This window comes from Aotus nancymaae, unplaced genomic scaffold (assembly GCF_030222135.1).
Source record: "Aotus nancymaae isolate 86718 unplaced genomic scaffold, 86718_ANA_hifiasm-v0.15.2.pri h1tg000029l, whole genome shotgun sequence".
Classification (NCBI taxonomy): domain Eukaryota; kingdom Metazoa; phylum Chordata; class Mammalia; order Primates; family Aotidae; genus Aotus; species Aotus nancymaae.
In genome coordinates, this window is record NW_026988442.1 from 82,202,213 (window position 1) to 82,218,941 (window position 16,729).

Sequence of the window (16,729 nt, forward strand, 5' to 3'; positions counted from 1 at the left end):
TGGTTGACGATACAGAACCTGAAATCACTTTCAGCTTGAGAATTTATTGTACATATTTTGGGTCTGTAAATATTTAATAATCACAGTAAGGTACCAAAGTCAGCAATATTATAAACATTGAGACATAAAATATAATAGAAATGATGATGACATGGCTTTGAGATTTTAAAATAGCTTTAAGCTTTCCAGTATCCTGTCTGACATGCAAAAATCTAGGAAGTTGCCACTCCAACCTAACAACAAGCAAAAAGCAGAACAAACTAAAATATCCACAATTTTTCTTAGTTCTATAAGATATGTGAAGTCACAGAGCAAAGTGCTGTTCACAACATTGAAGGAGCTGACAGTACAGAGAATCACAATTTACCAGAGCAAAAATTCACAAGCGGCAACCTTTATAGGAACCAAGGTTGGGACAGAAAATTTGAACTGTAACTGAAATACAAGAGGCTCAGTGTGGACAAGTCTAAGAGATAAAGATTGCAGGGTAAACAGTCATAGAAGGGCCTCCATGCTTGTGCGAATTTTACCTCTAGTAGCTAGACCATGTTCTCAGTGAATATCAGAGAAAAATTACCTATGCTTTCAGCAAAAGGAGGGTATAGGGACCATTTTAAAATACAACAGACCATTCTGTTCTTTTTAACTAGGTCTGCCCTCAGGAGCAACTGTTTCATGAGCCTAACCTGCTGGGGTTTTATCAGAGCATAACCTTTTTGGGGAATGGGAAATACCCAGCTCTAGCCAGTTCTAGGAATGCAATCCAACCAAAGCAGGGAGGAGTACTGGGAAGCAAGTGTGAAATTAACAGTGGAGAGCTATAGGGTCACTAAAAGTCTGAAACTCACTTAAAAGACAATAGAACGCTTCCCCTCCCCCTACGCCCTATCACTGTATTACTAAAAGCTTATTTAGAACAGTTTATTTTGCCTAGTACATAATGTCTGGCTAAAGAAAAAATTAGAAGACATACAGTTATAATTCAGATATCTGTCCTCACCAAATTTCATGTTGATATTTAAACCTCCGTGTGTTAATTTTGAAATGTGGGGCCTAATGGGCAATATCTGGGACATGGGGCTGGATCCCTCTTGAGTAGATTAATGGCCTCCCTTAGAGGTGAGCGAATATACTCTATTAGTTCCTGTGAAAGCTGGTTGTTGAAAATCCTGGCACCTCTTCCCTTTCTTTTTGGCGTTCTCTTATGTCATGTGATCTCTGTACACACCAGCACCTTTTTAACACCTTTCATGAGTAGTAGCAGCCTTATGCCCTCACCACAAGCAGATGCTGGTGCTGTGTTACTTGTATAGCCTGCAGAATCATGAGCTAAATAAACCTCTTTTCTTTATAAATTACCCAGCCTCAGGTATTTCTTTTTAGCAGCACAAAATGGACAAAGACTTACACTAAAAGGCAGGCAGAAAATACAGTTTGAAGAAACAGAGCAACTTTTAAAACTAGACTCAGATATAGCAGGGATGCTGGAATTATCAGACAAGAAATTTAAAACAACTATGATTAATATGCTAAGGTCCATAATGGAAAATGTCAACAGCATGTAAGAACAGATGGACAAAGTAAGCAGAGAGATGAAATTTTAAGAAAGAACCAAAGAGAAATACTAGAGATTAAAAAAATACTGGAAATGAAAAATGTCTTTTATGAGCTGTATTAGACTCAATATAGCTGAGAAACTAATATCTGAGCTTGAGAATATGTCAGTAGAACCTCCACAACTGAAGAGAAAATAGATAGAAGTTAAAAAAAGGAGAAAAAAACCCCAGAGAAATGTGGGACAATGATTAAAGGTGTAACATACACAAAATAGGACTATAGAAGTAGAATAAAAGGAGAAAGAACAGGAAGGATATTTAAAACAGTAATGACATAATTATCTCTAAATGAATATCAGACACTGAGCTCAAAGAACACTACTCAAGACAAATAGCAGAAAACCTACATCTGAGAACATCATTTTAAACTACAGAAAATTAAAGATGAAGAAAATGTCCTATAAGAAGCTAGGGGTGGGGTGTGGTGGAGGGTAGAGGGGAAACACCTTAACTATAGGGGAGCAAAGATTAGAATGGTATCCAACTCCTGAGAAACTGCAAGCAAGAAGACAGTGGAGTAAAATATTTAAAACATTTGGAGAAAATAAAACCACCAACCTAGAATTCTGTACACTACGAAACTGTTTTTCAAAAGTGAAGAAGAAATACAGAGTTTCAAAGACAGCTAAAACATGAGTGAATTTCTCACCAGTAGACCTGCTATGTGCCAAAAGTTAAAAAAAGTTTTTTAGAGTGAAGGAAAATTATATAGTCCAGAAACTCAGCTCTACATAAAGAAAGGATGAACATCAGAGAGGAAATAAGAAGATGTAAAATAACAATTTTTATCTTTCTTATTCTTAATTGATATAGCAAAAACAGGTAACAGTTCATGTATAAAATTAATAGCAAAAATGTATTAGATTTGTGTGCTCATGTTTATATGTATATATGTTTATTTTTTTTTTATGCTTATGTTTAAGTGAAATGAATGTCAACAATGAGAAACTGCTGACAATGGTAGGGATGGTAGGGATTAGAATTATTTTGTCACTATAAGGTATCTGAACTACATCTAATACGGCATAATGTTAGTTGAAAGTGGACTTGGATTAGTTGTAAATGTATAAGATAAACTTTAGGACAAGCAGTAAAAAATTTAAAATAAAGAAGTAGTAAAATTGTTATAGTAAAAAAAGAAGAGAAAATTGAACCACATAAAATGCTGAACTAAAATCACAACAGGCATAAAAGGAGTGGAAGACAAAAACAGGAAGAAAGAACAAGGGAACAAATAGAAAACAGAAACAAATATGATAGATATTAATTCTATATCGATAATCACTTTGAATGTCAATGGTCTAAATATTCCAATAAAAAGACAGAGATTTTCAGAAATGTCCATTCTTCATAAACAAGACCCAAACATATCTTGCCTAGAAGAAACCCACTTTAAATATAAAGACACATATAGATCAAAAGTAAATGGATGGAGAGTAAGAAACTATGCTAATAATAATCAAAAGAAAGCTGTAGTAGATATTTTTATTTCAGTCAGGACAAACTTCAAAGCAAGGAAACTTGTTCAGGTAGACTTTTAATTGGTACAGTTAAATGGTAATTCTCAGACAAGAGTGAGAATGTAAATGGGTCATTTTTTGGTGGAAGCATATTTAAAAACATTTATCCATAGCTTATATTTCATCTCTTGAAACCTTGGTGAGATACCATTATTTTTTCCCCTAGTTTCACAACATCCTCTAGCGACAGAATCAGCTCTGTCCTTGAGACTTTCAGCTCCGTTTACCATGCAAATACTTTTCTTCCTGTCTGCTTTGTTATCACAAATAACTTCTGATTTGCATTATTGGCAGACTTCACAACTCCTATGAAAGTATCTTTTAATTCATATATTTTTCAACCTCGCCAGCACCTATTGACTCTTTAATAAATTATTGTATTTCCTTTATTACATAATTAAAACTATAACATGCAGCATTAAATATAATTATATTACAATCAAAAAGCAAATCACATATAAAATGCTTAATTTTTGGAAATTGCTGGGCTAAAGCAAGAGGCATTTGTGTGATAAGGCAGTGCAGATTTTATAATAGCTTCTAAGAAACTGCTAAGTTATTTAGGTAGAACAATTAAAAACTATTTATTTTTTTAAAAAGTTTATGTTCAAGGGTACATGTGCAAGTTTATTATATAGGTAAACTCATGTCCTGGGGGTTTGATGTACAGATTATTTTATCACCTAGGTACTAAGCCTAGTGCCCAGTAGCTATTTTTTCTGCTCCTCAACCTCCTTTCAACTTTCACCCTCTGGTATGCCCCAGTGTCTGCTGTCCCCCTCATTGTGTCCATGTGTTTACATCATTTAGCTCCCACTTGTGAGAACATTCAGTATTTGGTTTTCTGTTTCTGAGTTAGTCTGCTAAAAATAATGGCTTCCAGCTTGATCCACGTCCCTGCAAAGGATAGGATCTTGTTCTTTTTTATGAATGCACAGTAAGTATTTCATGGTGTATATGTCCCACATTTTCTTTAGCCAGTCTTCCATTGATGGGCATATTGGTTGATTCCATGTCTTTGCTAATGTAAATAATGTTGCAGAGAACACATGTGTGCATTTTTCTTATGATAGAAAAATTTATATTTCTTTGGGTATCCACCTAGTAATAGGATTTCTGGATCAAATGATAGTTCTGTTTTTAGCTAAGGAACTGCCACACTGCTTTCCAAAACAGTTGAACAAATTTACACTCGACCAATGTATACGTGTTCTTTTTTCTCCACAACTTAGCCAGTACTTGCTATTTTTTGACTTCTTAGCAATAGCCATTCTAACTGGTGTGAGATGTTTTATCATCCTGGTTTTGATTTGCACTGCTCTAATTATCATTGATACTGAGCTTTTCTTTTTTTTTCTCAAGTGCTTATTGGCCACATGTATGTTGTCTTTTGAAAAGTTTCTGTTCATGTACTTTGCCCACTTTTTAATGGCATTGTTTTTTTCTTGTAAATTTCTTTAAGCTCCTTATAGATGCTGGATATTAGCCCTTTGTGAAATGCATACTTTGCAAATATTTTCTCCTATTCTGTAGGTTGTCTGTTTACTCTGTTGATAGTTTATTTTGCTATGCAAAAGCTTTTTAGTTTAATTACATTCCATTTGTAAATTTTTGCTTTTGTTGAAATTGCTTTTGGCATCTTCATTATGAAATATTTGCTAGTTTCTATGTTCAGAATGTTGTTGCCTAGGTTATCTTCCAGAATTTTTATAGTTTTGGGTTTTACATTTTACATTTAAGTGTTTAATCCATCTTGAGATAATTTTTGTATATGATGTAAAGAAGGAGTCCAATTTTACAGTTTTGCATATAGTTATCCAGTTATCCTGGCACCACTTTTTGCATAGGATGTTGTTTCCTCATTTTTATTTTGTCAGCTTTGTCAAAAATCAGATTGATGTAGGTGTGTAGCCTTATTTCTGGGCTCTGTATTCTGTTCCATTGGTATATGTGTTTGCTTTTGTACTGGTACCATGCTGTTTTCGTGATTGTAGCTCTATAGTATAGTTTGAAGTCAGTAGCATGATGTCTCCAGCTTTGCTCTTTTTGCTTAGAATTGCCTTGGCTATTCAGTCTCCTTCTTGGTTCCATATGAATTTTAAAATAGTTTTTTCTTGGTCTGTGAAGAATGTTATTTGTAGTTTGATAGAAATAACATTTAATATGTTAAATGCTTTGGGCAGTGTGGACATTTTAATGATATTGATTCTTCCTATCCCTGTGCATGGACTTTTTTCTGTTTGTCATCTCTGATTTCTTTAAGCATTGTTTTATGATTCTCATTGCAGATATTTTTTTTACTTGCATTGTTAGCTGTATTCCTAGGTATTTTATTTTTTCTTTCTGGCAGTTGTGAATGGGAATGTGTTCCTGATTTGGCTCTTGGTTTGGCTATTATTGGTGTATAGGAATGCTAGAAATATTTGTACATTGATTTTGTTTCCTGAAACTTTGCTGAAGTTGTTTATCAGCCTGAAGGAGCTTCCAGGATGACATTATAGGTTTTCTAGATATAGATTCATGTTGTCTACAAAGAGGGATAGTTTGACTTTCTTTCTTCCTATTTGGATGTCCTTTATGTCTTTCCTTTGCCTGAGTGCTCTGGCTAGAACTTCCAGTACTGTGTTGAATAGGGGTGGTTAGAAAGTGCATCTTTGTATTGTGCTAGGTTTTAAGGGGAATGCTTCCAGCTTTTGCCAATTCGGTATAATGCTGGCTATGAATTTGTCATAGATGACTCTTACCATTTTGAGCTATGTTCCTTCAATACCTAGTTTATTGAGAGTTTTTAACATGAAGGGATGTTAAATTTTATCAAAAGACTTTTCTGTGAGATGAACCTGTGGTTTTTGTCTCTAGTAATGTTTATGTGATGAATCACATTTATTAATTTGCATATGTTGAACCATCCTTGCATCCCAGGAATAAAGCCTACTTGATCATGCTGGATTAACTTTTGGATGTATTGTTAGATTCGGTTTGCTAGTATTCCATTGAGGATTTTTGCATCAGTGTTCTTCAGGATATTGGCCTGAACAGAATAATGAGCTCCAAAACTGAATCAGTAATAGGTAGCCTATCTATCAAAAAAAGCCCTGGACCAGACGGATTCACAGCTGAATTCTAGCAGATGTACAAAAAACTGGTACCATTCCTACTGAAACTGTTTCAAAAAATTGAGGAGGAGGAATTCCTCCCCAACTCATTCTATAAGGCCAGCATCATCCAGATACCCAACCTGGCTGACACAAAACAAAAAAAAAGTATTTCTTTTGCTGCTGAGCACTTAGGTTTCTCTGTTATTTTCTCAGTTTTTTTCCAGATGGAGACACCAAATCTAATAGTGGATAAAACACCTTTAAACACCCAGGCATATTAACAAGTCATATTCTAAATCTAATGTCTAACATTTTCTCCATAAAATTGGATGCATGTCAGAAAAGCTAGGTGCAATGCAGACTGTTTGCAATTCAGTATTTGATTTCTTTCAGGATTGGAGAGAGAAATACCATTTTTCAAAATTGTTAATTCTTTGCCATTACATAAAATTGCTGGGTTTTTAACGCCTTAAGTTTTTGTTTTAAGAGAATTCCTTATGTCAAATACGTCTGCGTAAGTTGAATGCTGGATTTGTGGAAGAAGGGAATCATTTTCAAACTTCTAAATGGAAGTAAAAATGAATCCTCTTTCCCCTGCTCCCACTCTTCCAGATTCTAGTTCCCAGAATTCCTTGCCTTTGCAGTTTAACTTTCAAGCATGTTTCTGTACCGTCATTGTGTGCCCTTGAATCCGTCTTTTATTGAGTGGCCAGAATAACCTATTTCAAGTGTCAGGAATCATAACTTTCCTCTGTTGAAGACTCTGCAGATGTGTTTATCACCTGCAAACAAAAAAGCTAACGCAAATTTTAAACTCTGCTTTAAACTGTTCCCTGTCTATCTCTGGCTTCATAATCATATTACCCTATGCTTTACACTAAACATTCAACCCACTACTGAGCCACTTTTATCCCTCACACATTATGTGGTGTGAAAGTAGACATTGTACTTGCTTCTCAGGGTTGTTAGGAAATGACATATCTAAAGAGCTTAGTGTGTGCCTCAAGAAAAGCCCTCAACAAAGCTAGTGTTTAAAAGCAATTTTATAGTGTTAATTCCATACATGACTTTTCTCATTATTTCCTCCCCTTGGGTATCCTCCTATGTCCCCAGTTTCATTCTCTTCTGCTTATCTTTTATTAATCTTGTGAACTCTAACTTTTTCCTCAAAATGCATCTCTCAGGTCACCTCTTCCAGGAATAAGTGCCTCTCCTCTGCATGTCACTCCAGGCTCCTTTTTCTTATTACAATATAAAGTTACCCTTGTTTAATTCTTTCTTTTCCATCTGTCTTCCCCATTCCTCTCAATTTGTCTTGAGGACAAGAATGAGGACTTACTCATTTTTATTTTTGCATTCTTAGAATTTAGCTTAACATATTCTTACAATTCAGCAGCTAGTAGGAACTCATTGTTTTAAAAAGGTAAGACATAAGAATGTTAAAGAAAAATGCAATATCCACACAAAGAAAAACTGAAAATTATTTCAAAAGTATTAAATTATCACATTATATGGATCATTATAAATTTAGGATGGTAATTTTTTTGTCAATAAGTGTTTGTTCTGAAGCACTGCAGGAATAAACGTCATAACCACATATTGTAGTATCCTTTACATTGGCATACTTAAGGTTTGAGGTCTTATGCAATATTATTAGTTGTTAATTAAATTAGAGCGCAAGGAAGAAATGAATTCAAAAATTTCACAGAAAATTTTCTACTGAATGCAAAGAGTCAGAGAAATATAGTCTAAATTTTAAAAAAATAGTATTAATAAAGTAGTTATAAGTGTTTTTACATCAAGTAATGAATAAACTCTTATTTAATCTCTGAAATACATTTAACACTCGTAAATAGGAAAGTATTTCAGTATGTTTCTGACCTAGTCTCATCTGATTGCTTGACTTGCTACTCTAGTAAATTGGATATTGGTTAATTGCATAGTTTATCAGTCTGCAAACTGCACTGAAGTCCAGGTGCTCTTTAGAATGTAATCATTCTAGAAAAATACCATTGCGTTTTCATTTCAATTTTTGATCACATCACAGTAATACAATATTTTCTCATTACATTTCACTATAGATCATACCCTGACACTGTTTTCTAAACCGGCTTACCAAATGCTTCTTTTATAAAGTTATCCTAGCAAAATGTACCTTCAGTTAAAGTGGGAACTCTGAAACTTTTAAACTAGATGGCATTTCTCCACATCAGAAGTTTTTTGTAAGCCATTAAAATCAGTATAGGTCCATGGGATTAAAACAAACAAACAAACAACATACAGAATAGTATTCTATGAAATTGACCTTTAAATGTTGTCTTTTCCCAAAGAAAAATTATTTATCAAGATATTAAATGTACACTTGTAATTTTTCTTTTCATAATTATAATATAGATTTTTTTTTTCAGCAGTAAAAAACATGGTGTATTTCTTGGAAAATATGCAGCATTGCCTTGTAAATATAGGTAACTAGTGAAAAATTTTTTAAATGCCATTTAAAAAATAGCAATGTGTTAAAGAATATGTACATGAGTTTCAAAAGTTGTTGCCACTAAATTTAGTTTTTGCCATTATAACAATTGAATATAAACACATTAACAAATACATTTTTAAAGTTAAAAAAATGCAATTCTCAATATTTATCAAAAATTATAAAAAATGTGCATAAAATGAACAACTACAAGAAATCCGAATTTTCTTTTTGAAGAACACATTAAATCAGGCATTACGAAGGATAAAATTGACAAGTTAGAAATATAAACTATCTGGAAGGCGAAAACAATGTTAAAATATGTATCTCTGGTCCATTTGCCACTTACTTGGCTTTCATTTTCCCACTCTTATTTTCCTATGGTATCTTATTTTTGCTCAGGCATACTCCCCTGACTAGGCTGCTCATTTGCTTTGAGGGATGTTAATCTTCCTTCAAATCTAAAAGTCCATCCGGATTCCCTTAGATCAGTCAACACTTCCAATTATCAATCCCACAGTTAGTTAGCAATAGTCTAGTCCAGTCCGAACTGAATTTAAATTTTTACATAGAATGCTGGGTCGAAGATACTGTCACTTTTTCTGGACAGCACAGAAGTGAATACGATGTCTCTAACTCCTTGCAACCATTTGCTACCATGAGAAAAGCCACCCAGAGCAAAAGGTGACCCATAAAAGAGAGAATACCTTAGAAAATTAGTAGAAATCAGATAAAACCCTATTTGAAATCTACCCTGCCTCTGAACTTACTTTGTTATTTGAACTAATAACCTTACTGTATTAGTTTGCTAGGGCTGCTGTAACAAAGTACCACAAACTGAATTGCTTATACAACAGAAATGTATTGCTTCATGGTTCTGGAGGCTAGAAGTTTGAGATCAAGGTGCCAGCAAGGTTATTTTTTTCTGAAGGCTGTGAGAAAGAATCTGTTCAATGCCTCTCCTCTTCTGGCAATCTTTGGTGTTCTCAGACTTGTAGGAGCATTATCTTGATCTATGCCTTCTTCATTTGGGATGATCCTGTGCGTGTGTCTCGGTATCCACATTCCCCCCTTTCATAAGGACACCAGTCATATTGAATAAAGGGCCCATCTTAATCTAGTATAACCTCATCTACATTTTACCAATTATATCTGCAATGGCTGTCCTGTAGCTTCTAGTGGTTTTCTGGCAATCTTTGGTGTTGTCAGGCTTGTAGAAGCCTGGATTTTTTGTGCAATACAAAATTACCACAAATTTGGTACTTAAAATAGCAGAAATTTATTATTTTCATAGTTTTGGAGACCAGGAGTACAAAATGGATGTGCTAATTTGAAGAAGCCATGTCATGCTTCTCTCCTAGCTTCCAGTCGCTACTGACAATCCTTGTGTTTCTTGGCTTGTGGCTGTCCTCCAATTTCTGCCTTCATCTTCATGTGCCCTTTCCCACTGTGTGACACTGTGTTGTCTCTTCTTCTCTTCTCCTATAGCTTATTATTGATTTATCATTGGATTTAGGGCCTTCCCTAATTCAAAGCGATCTCATTTGGAGATTTTTACCTTACTTACATAGACAAAGATCATTAATCCAAATAAGATCACATTCTGAGTAAATGCAGTCACACATCCAACACACTGCTGTCGTCATAGAAAGGTATGAGTTGGGGGAGCCACATTAAATACATAAATCATTTTCTTACATGTACTGGCCAGAAATATTCATGTGTCTCTAGATACAAGGCAACTGAGAAGCGGATCCTCTGGCTTGTCAGCAGCTTCCCAGGACAAGCTCTGGTATAGAATTTGAATTACATATGAAGCACTGTGGTGGTCAGCTAGCCTTCATTACCACACCCTAAGATTGGGATTTAGCTACTCTTCTTCATAACAGGACATATATCCCAACATTTCCCATTACTGTAACCAGCATAAGCAATGATGAGTTAAAGTAGTTTAAAAGACTAAGGCAGAGGGAGAGTAAAAGAGAACTACCAGCATATATAGTTCGTATAGACCACCTGGTCAGAGCTGGAGGATCTTCTGAGGAGCACCTGACCGAGCACTTTGACAGGTTTGTTGTAGAACTGTTTTTGGAAATATCCTCTTGTGGATTGTCACACTTATAACTATTATTTCCTCAAATGTGGTGCCTGCAACTTGAGGTTCAATACTAAAAACTGATTTATCAATTTTTAATATTATCTTTGAAACCTTCTGCCTTCTAGACCTTTAGATAAATGGATGCTTTCTTGTTTCTTTTTTATGAATAATTTGCTTGGGTTCTACAGCAGCCTTTACTCTATATAACCTTTTTTAGAAGAAATAAAAAATTGCACTTGTAGTTTTACAGATGGTACATAGGGCATATCTATCAAGGAGTATTTTCCCCACTCTCCCTCTATCATATGGGATTACTTTGGCAACAACCTTCCCCAAGATTGCATTCCACAGTACCCTGGCAGGTGTTTTATTTTGCAATACCACAAATCTAAAGCAGAGAACATGGTCACCACACAGTGCTTATGCTCCCACATTGGGATTATTTACACATGGTGACCAATGAAGGTCAGTATTACTAAATTTCTCCAGCGATTACATAGCAAAGTATCCTGGCAAGCTGAGAATCCTCCATAAATTTCTCAAATCCAATTCATTTTAACTCTAAATGTGAGTAATTAACAGGTAGCAGGGTTATTTGAGTCAGAGAAGATGATCAGAAAAATGAATTCTGAAGAATTCAAAGATAATTGGGAAGATATCATTTTAGACTCTCCAGCCTGTCAATATATTATTCGACATTTGTTCCCTACTAAGTACTTAATATATCATTTAATTATTTCAGAAACATTGACAGGTCTTATTATTCCTATTTTACAAATGGAAAATAGAGGCAATAAGAATAGAATTAAGTCCACTTGGTATTTGATAAACATCGCTGTAGTGTAATACTTTTCTACATAACAAGAAACTTAAATTTTATATATTTTGTATATTCTATATAATCTAAATATTCTATATTTCCTATAATTTTTAGAAAAATTCTATATATTCTAAATATAGAATATTTAGAATATATAGAATTTTAATCAGAGAAGATGATCAGAAAAATGAATTCTGAAGAATTCAAAGATAATTGGGAAAATATCATTTTAGACTCTCCAGCCTGTCAATATATTATTGGACATTTGTTCCCTACTAAGTACATAATATATCATTTAATTATTTCAGAAATGTTAATATTATATATATAGATATATAATATCTAATATATATTTTAAATATTCTATATATTCTAAAATTTATATATATATTATATATTCTATCTTAAAATTTATATAACCTTTTCTTGACAATTCTACAGACAAGCTTCAAGGAAAGAATGCTCATTTCATCCCATCCAGTTTCAAGTTCAACTTATTAGGAATATATGTTTTATAATTTAGAAACACAAACAATGATTAGCTCTCAGAGAACACTCTTCAGAGAATGAAACTGTTTGTTCATAAAGAAATAGAACTTAAAACCCACACAAGTAGTGCATTTACTACAGGCTGTGTACTCCACAGAATACTTAATCTCCAACCTCTGTAATTCTGATCTTTTCTCTTCAAAGCTTATTGTGAGATGCATCAAAAGACAATGTCTTTCTTTTAAAAATGTATTTCCCTGCGATTTTATATAGCTGAACTAAAAAAGGGCAACTAATACAACTTGCAAGGTGATCATTAAACACAAGATTGGTAAAGACAGTGGAAGTGTTTTCTTCTCTTCTATACTACTTTTGTGATGTTGTAATCTTTAGACAGGGAGTCCAGTGACTTGGCCTTTAATTCCAGATTCTGGACACAATAGTCATGGGAATCTGAGCAAGTCATATTTATTCTATGGATCTTGCTTTCTTGTTCTTAAATTGGAAAGGAAGGTTTAGATGTGAAGAGAGACCTTGGTCCATGACTTATATTTTATTTATTCAAAATGAAGTGATAAACAAAAACAACATAACAAATTTTTATAAAGTAATTTTCTTTGTTTTTAATTCTGAAGACATAATGACAGCTTTATTATAATTTTGGGGAAATATAATGTCCTGCTTTTGCAAAAAGATAATAAAAGGAACCACAATATAAATTTCAATGTCTTTATTTTATAAAGTCATAAACATGAGTAAATTTTTATTTTAGAATAATAATGTAAAGAATATAAAACATTGGAACTACTAGAATAAAAGACCACTATGTTTCCTTTTGACATGAATGTTCTATGATTCTATGGGTATAATTCTCAGTAACTAACACTTATGATGTGATTTCTCATTCATTATTTCGAGAAATGCCTGAAGAAAATAAAATACTTTTTAAACTGGGTAAGTTGTGTCTCTTTTTACCAAAGATATTTTATCAAATCAGAAATTGTTATTTATCATGGGTAAGTTTTTGAGTCTTGGCAAAAGTAGTGGATAAATGATGGCCCTGAAGGCCCATCTGGAGCAGCCGCTGCAGGGACGCCAGCTGCAGCAAGGGAGGCGTAGCTGGGGTGAGTACTCTGTGGAGCCAGTGGGGGTCGGGAGCAGGTCCCAGTGGGAGCCCCATGCCTTACCCAGTTGGTGGGACGGGAGCCCAGACTCCCAGGTGAAGCTACAGCTACCCAGCTGTGGCTCCAGACCCGGCATCTCTGTGCTCTCAAGGACATGAGTAGCTTCTTGCCCCTATGCAAGCTTTGAAGTGCCTGCTCCCACTCCCTGGCTCCTCCCTACTCAGCACTCATTCAGGTGCAGAGCAAAGTTGTGGCCAGTTTTTCTTTGTTTTGTTTCATTTTCTTAAATGTGGCTTCTAAAACTCTGAAAGTTCTAGTTCTTTAAAACCCAATTCATCATTTTTTTATTTTATATTAAACTTTCCTATCTCACAGTCACAAAGATTGTGTTTCAATATTGTCTTCTAGAAGTTTTCAGGTTTTAGTATTCACATTTGGGTATATGATCTATTTTGAGATTTTTTGTGTATATGATGTAAACGTGAATCAATTTTTTTTTCTTTTTAAGGTACTCTAGTGCTTTAAATCCTAGCTCATCTTTCTTTTCATCAACTTACTTTCTGACCTTTCTTATAACAAAACATACAAAAACATTTATGTCAAAAGTTTGATACAAGAAACATCAAAATTGATATCAAATGTCTGACCTTTCTTATGTCAAAATTTTCCAGCATCATTTTTGAAAACAAAACTTCTGCTTGGACTAAATCACATTGCAATTTTGTAAAAAAAGAAAAATCAGCTGTCAGTATATGTGCAGTGCAATTATTTTATTATTTATTAATATGGTATATTGTATCAATGGGTTTCCTGGTAGTTAACTGACCTTGTCTTTCTGAATATCTGCCACCTGGTCATTAGGTAGTATTTTAGTAAAGGAAATTTGGATTCTGTTTGCTAGTAGTTTTTTAATTAATATTCATGAATGAATGGTATTGGTATTTTAAATTTTGTACTGTACTTATCAATTTAACTATTGATGATGTATTTGACTCATAAAGGAATTTAAAAGGTTCCCTTAGTTTTCAAGGGAAGCTAGAATGGTTTTCAAGGTTCAACCGGGCCTCTATGTGAAGACGTCTTGGTCTAGTGCTTGGATAGTGGGATGATTCCTTGTTAATTTTCTTTATTTTTCTATGGAACTTTTAAAAATTTTTATTTCTAATTGGGCAAATTGTGGTAAACATGATTTAACTAGTAAATACTCCAGTTATCTAGATCTTCAAATTTATTTTCATAGAGGTCTTTAAATTATATCACTTTTAACGTGTTTCCTCTACTTTCATGGAAGTTTCACATTTGTCATTCTTTAGATACATGTGCCTTCTTTCTTTTGAGTAAATTATCTAACATTTTGTCAATTTTTTAAAATTTAGTAATTGGAACCATTATTTTCTATTTCAATAATTTATTTTTTATATTTAGTATTTTCTTTCTCATACTTTTGCTTGTTTCACTATTTTACCAATCTATTAATTTTAGTTTTGTAAGTTAACTTTGTTTTTGATGCTTTCCTTCTGTACAGCATATAATTGAGTCATATTTTTTGACATAAACTGATGTTTATTTTTGTAGAAGGGTTAACTGTACCATTACTGCTATTACTTGTATTTTAGTTTCTATTTTGCTGCATTGGTTTACTATTTTGTAATTTAATATGTACACATTTTTTCCTCGGATATGGATTTAAAATAAGTTCTCCACCATTGTTTCTCTTTTCCTTTTCAGGGTCTTCAATTATATCATGGGGGATTTTCTTGGCTTGTCACCCACTTATCAACTATTTTCTAATATTTATTCTCTTTTTGATCCCATCTTTAGTCTCTTTGTTATTTTCTTACTTTGTTAAGCTATATATAGAGAGAGATAGATAGATTTCATTGTTTTGCTTTTCAAGGTACTCTAGTGCTTCAAATCTTAGTTCATCTCTTTTCATTAACTTACTTTCTGACCTTCCTTATGTTTTATTTATCCCATCTTTTCCTTCTATTGATTCTTTTCCTTCTTTTCTTCATGCTTCTTATTTAAAGTTAAATGTATACTCCTTTGGATACCTTGTAATTTATTCTTCATGTTATAAACAAGTCTTTTTAGCTATTTCTTTCTTGGCTCCAATTCTTTCCTTGGTTCAAACAACTCTCATTTTACTTTTCTTATCTATTCTATGTATTTGTCAGTAGTCTTCATATTTTTAATTCCAAATTTTTATTGCTACAAATGTTGTGGGCAGGGAAATTTTCTTTTTTTTTACAGTAGCTCTTTGTATAGAAAGATTGCTTGTTCTCTACCTTTCATAGATGTGGTTAATGTTAGGAAGTGCTAAAAAATAGGGATTTGCAAATTATGTTCCGTGGTCCAAATCTATCCAGCAACTTTTAAAAAACTCATTTTCAGGCTAAAATATTTTTAAAATTTTTAAATGGTCATCTTCTAATGGTTACATATAATTACAAAACTTAGGTTATATAATTTCCTAAATTTTGTGTTTTGACTTGCAAAATCTAAAGTATTCTCTAGTCCTTTATGGAGAAGTTTGCCAACACTTGCTGTAAAATATTTCTAGTTCAAAAGTGCCCTCTTCTGTCAATACATCAAAACATATTCTCCTTAACAAAAATGTTTTTGGGGTGGGGAGTGTGCCATGTAGAGAGGAATTGTGCATTAATTTCCTAGGGCTGCAGTAACAAATTCCACAAAATTAATGCAGTACAAAACTGCTTTAATTAATTCCCTAAGGTTGCAGTAAATCTAGGAATTTACCACAAATTTAATGACTCAAAGCAACAGAAATTTATTAAATCACAGTTTTGGAATCTAGAAGTCTGAAATCAAGGTGTCACAGGGCCATGTTGACTCTGAAAGGCTCTCGGGAAGAATTGTTTTTGCTTCTCTTGCTTCTGGTTGCTGTTGGCTATCAGCGCTCCTTGGCTTGTAGCTGCATTCCTCCAATCTCTGCCTTTGTCGTCACCTGGCCTTCATCCCTGCATCTCCCTGTATCTTTTACTCTTCTTACAAACACCAGTTTTGAATTCAGGGTCCACTCTAAATCCTGTATGCTTCTATCACAAGATCCTTCATGAATTACATCTGAAAAAACTCTATTTTCAAATAAGGTCACATTCTTATGTTGAACAAATAAAGTCCACATTCAGATAAGGGGGACATGAATTCAGACTGGGGTCACTATTCAACAAACTACAGTTTGGATGACATATTGTTTTGTTTTGTTTTTTATAAGACAATAAAAATTTCCTCCTTACATCTATTCTTAACCGTATCAGCAAAAGATAACTTTCTCTCCTGTGTGCCCTCTCCTGCCCTTAAAAGTCCTGTTTTCTTTTTCTTTATTCTCTAAGCTGTTTTCTTAAGTTATATAATTACTTTTAAGACTTTCCTTGTATCTAGTATTGGGATATATTGGGTCATGTTTCATCGTGTTTTTACATGATGGGAAAACCTTTTTTTTTTTTTTTTTTCCTTCTGTGAATGAGGTT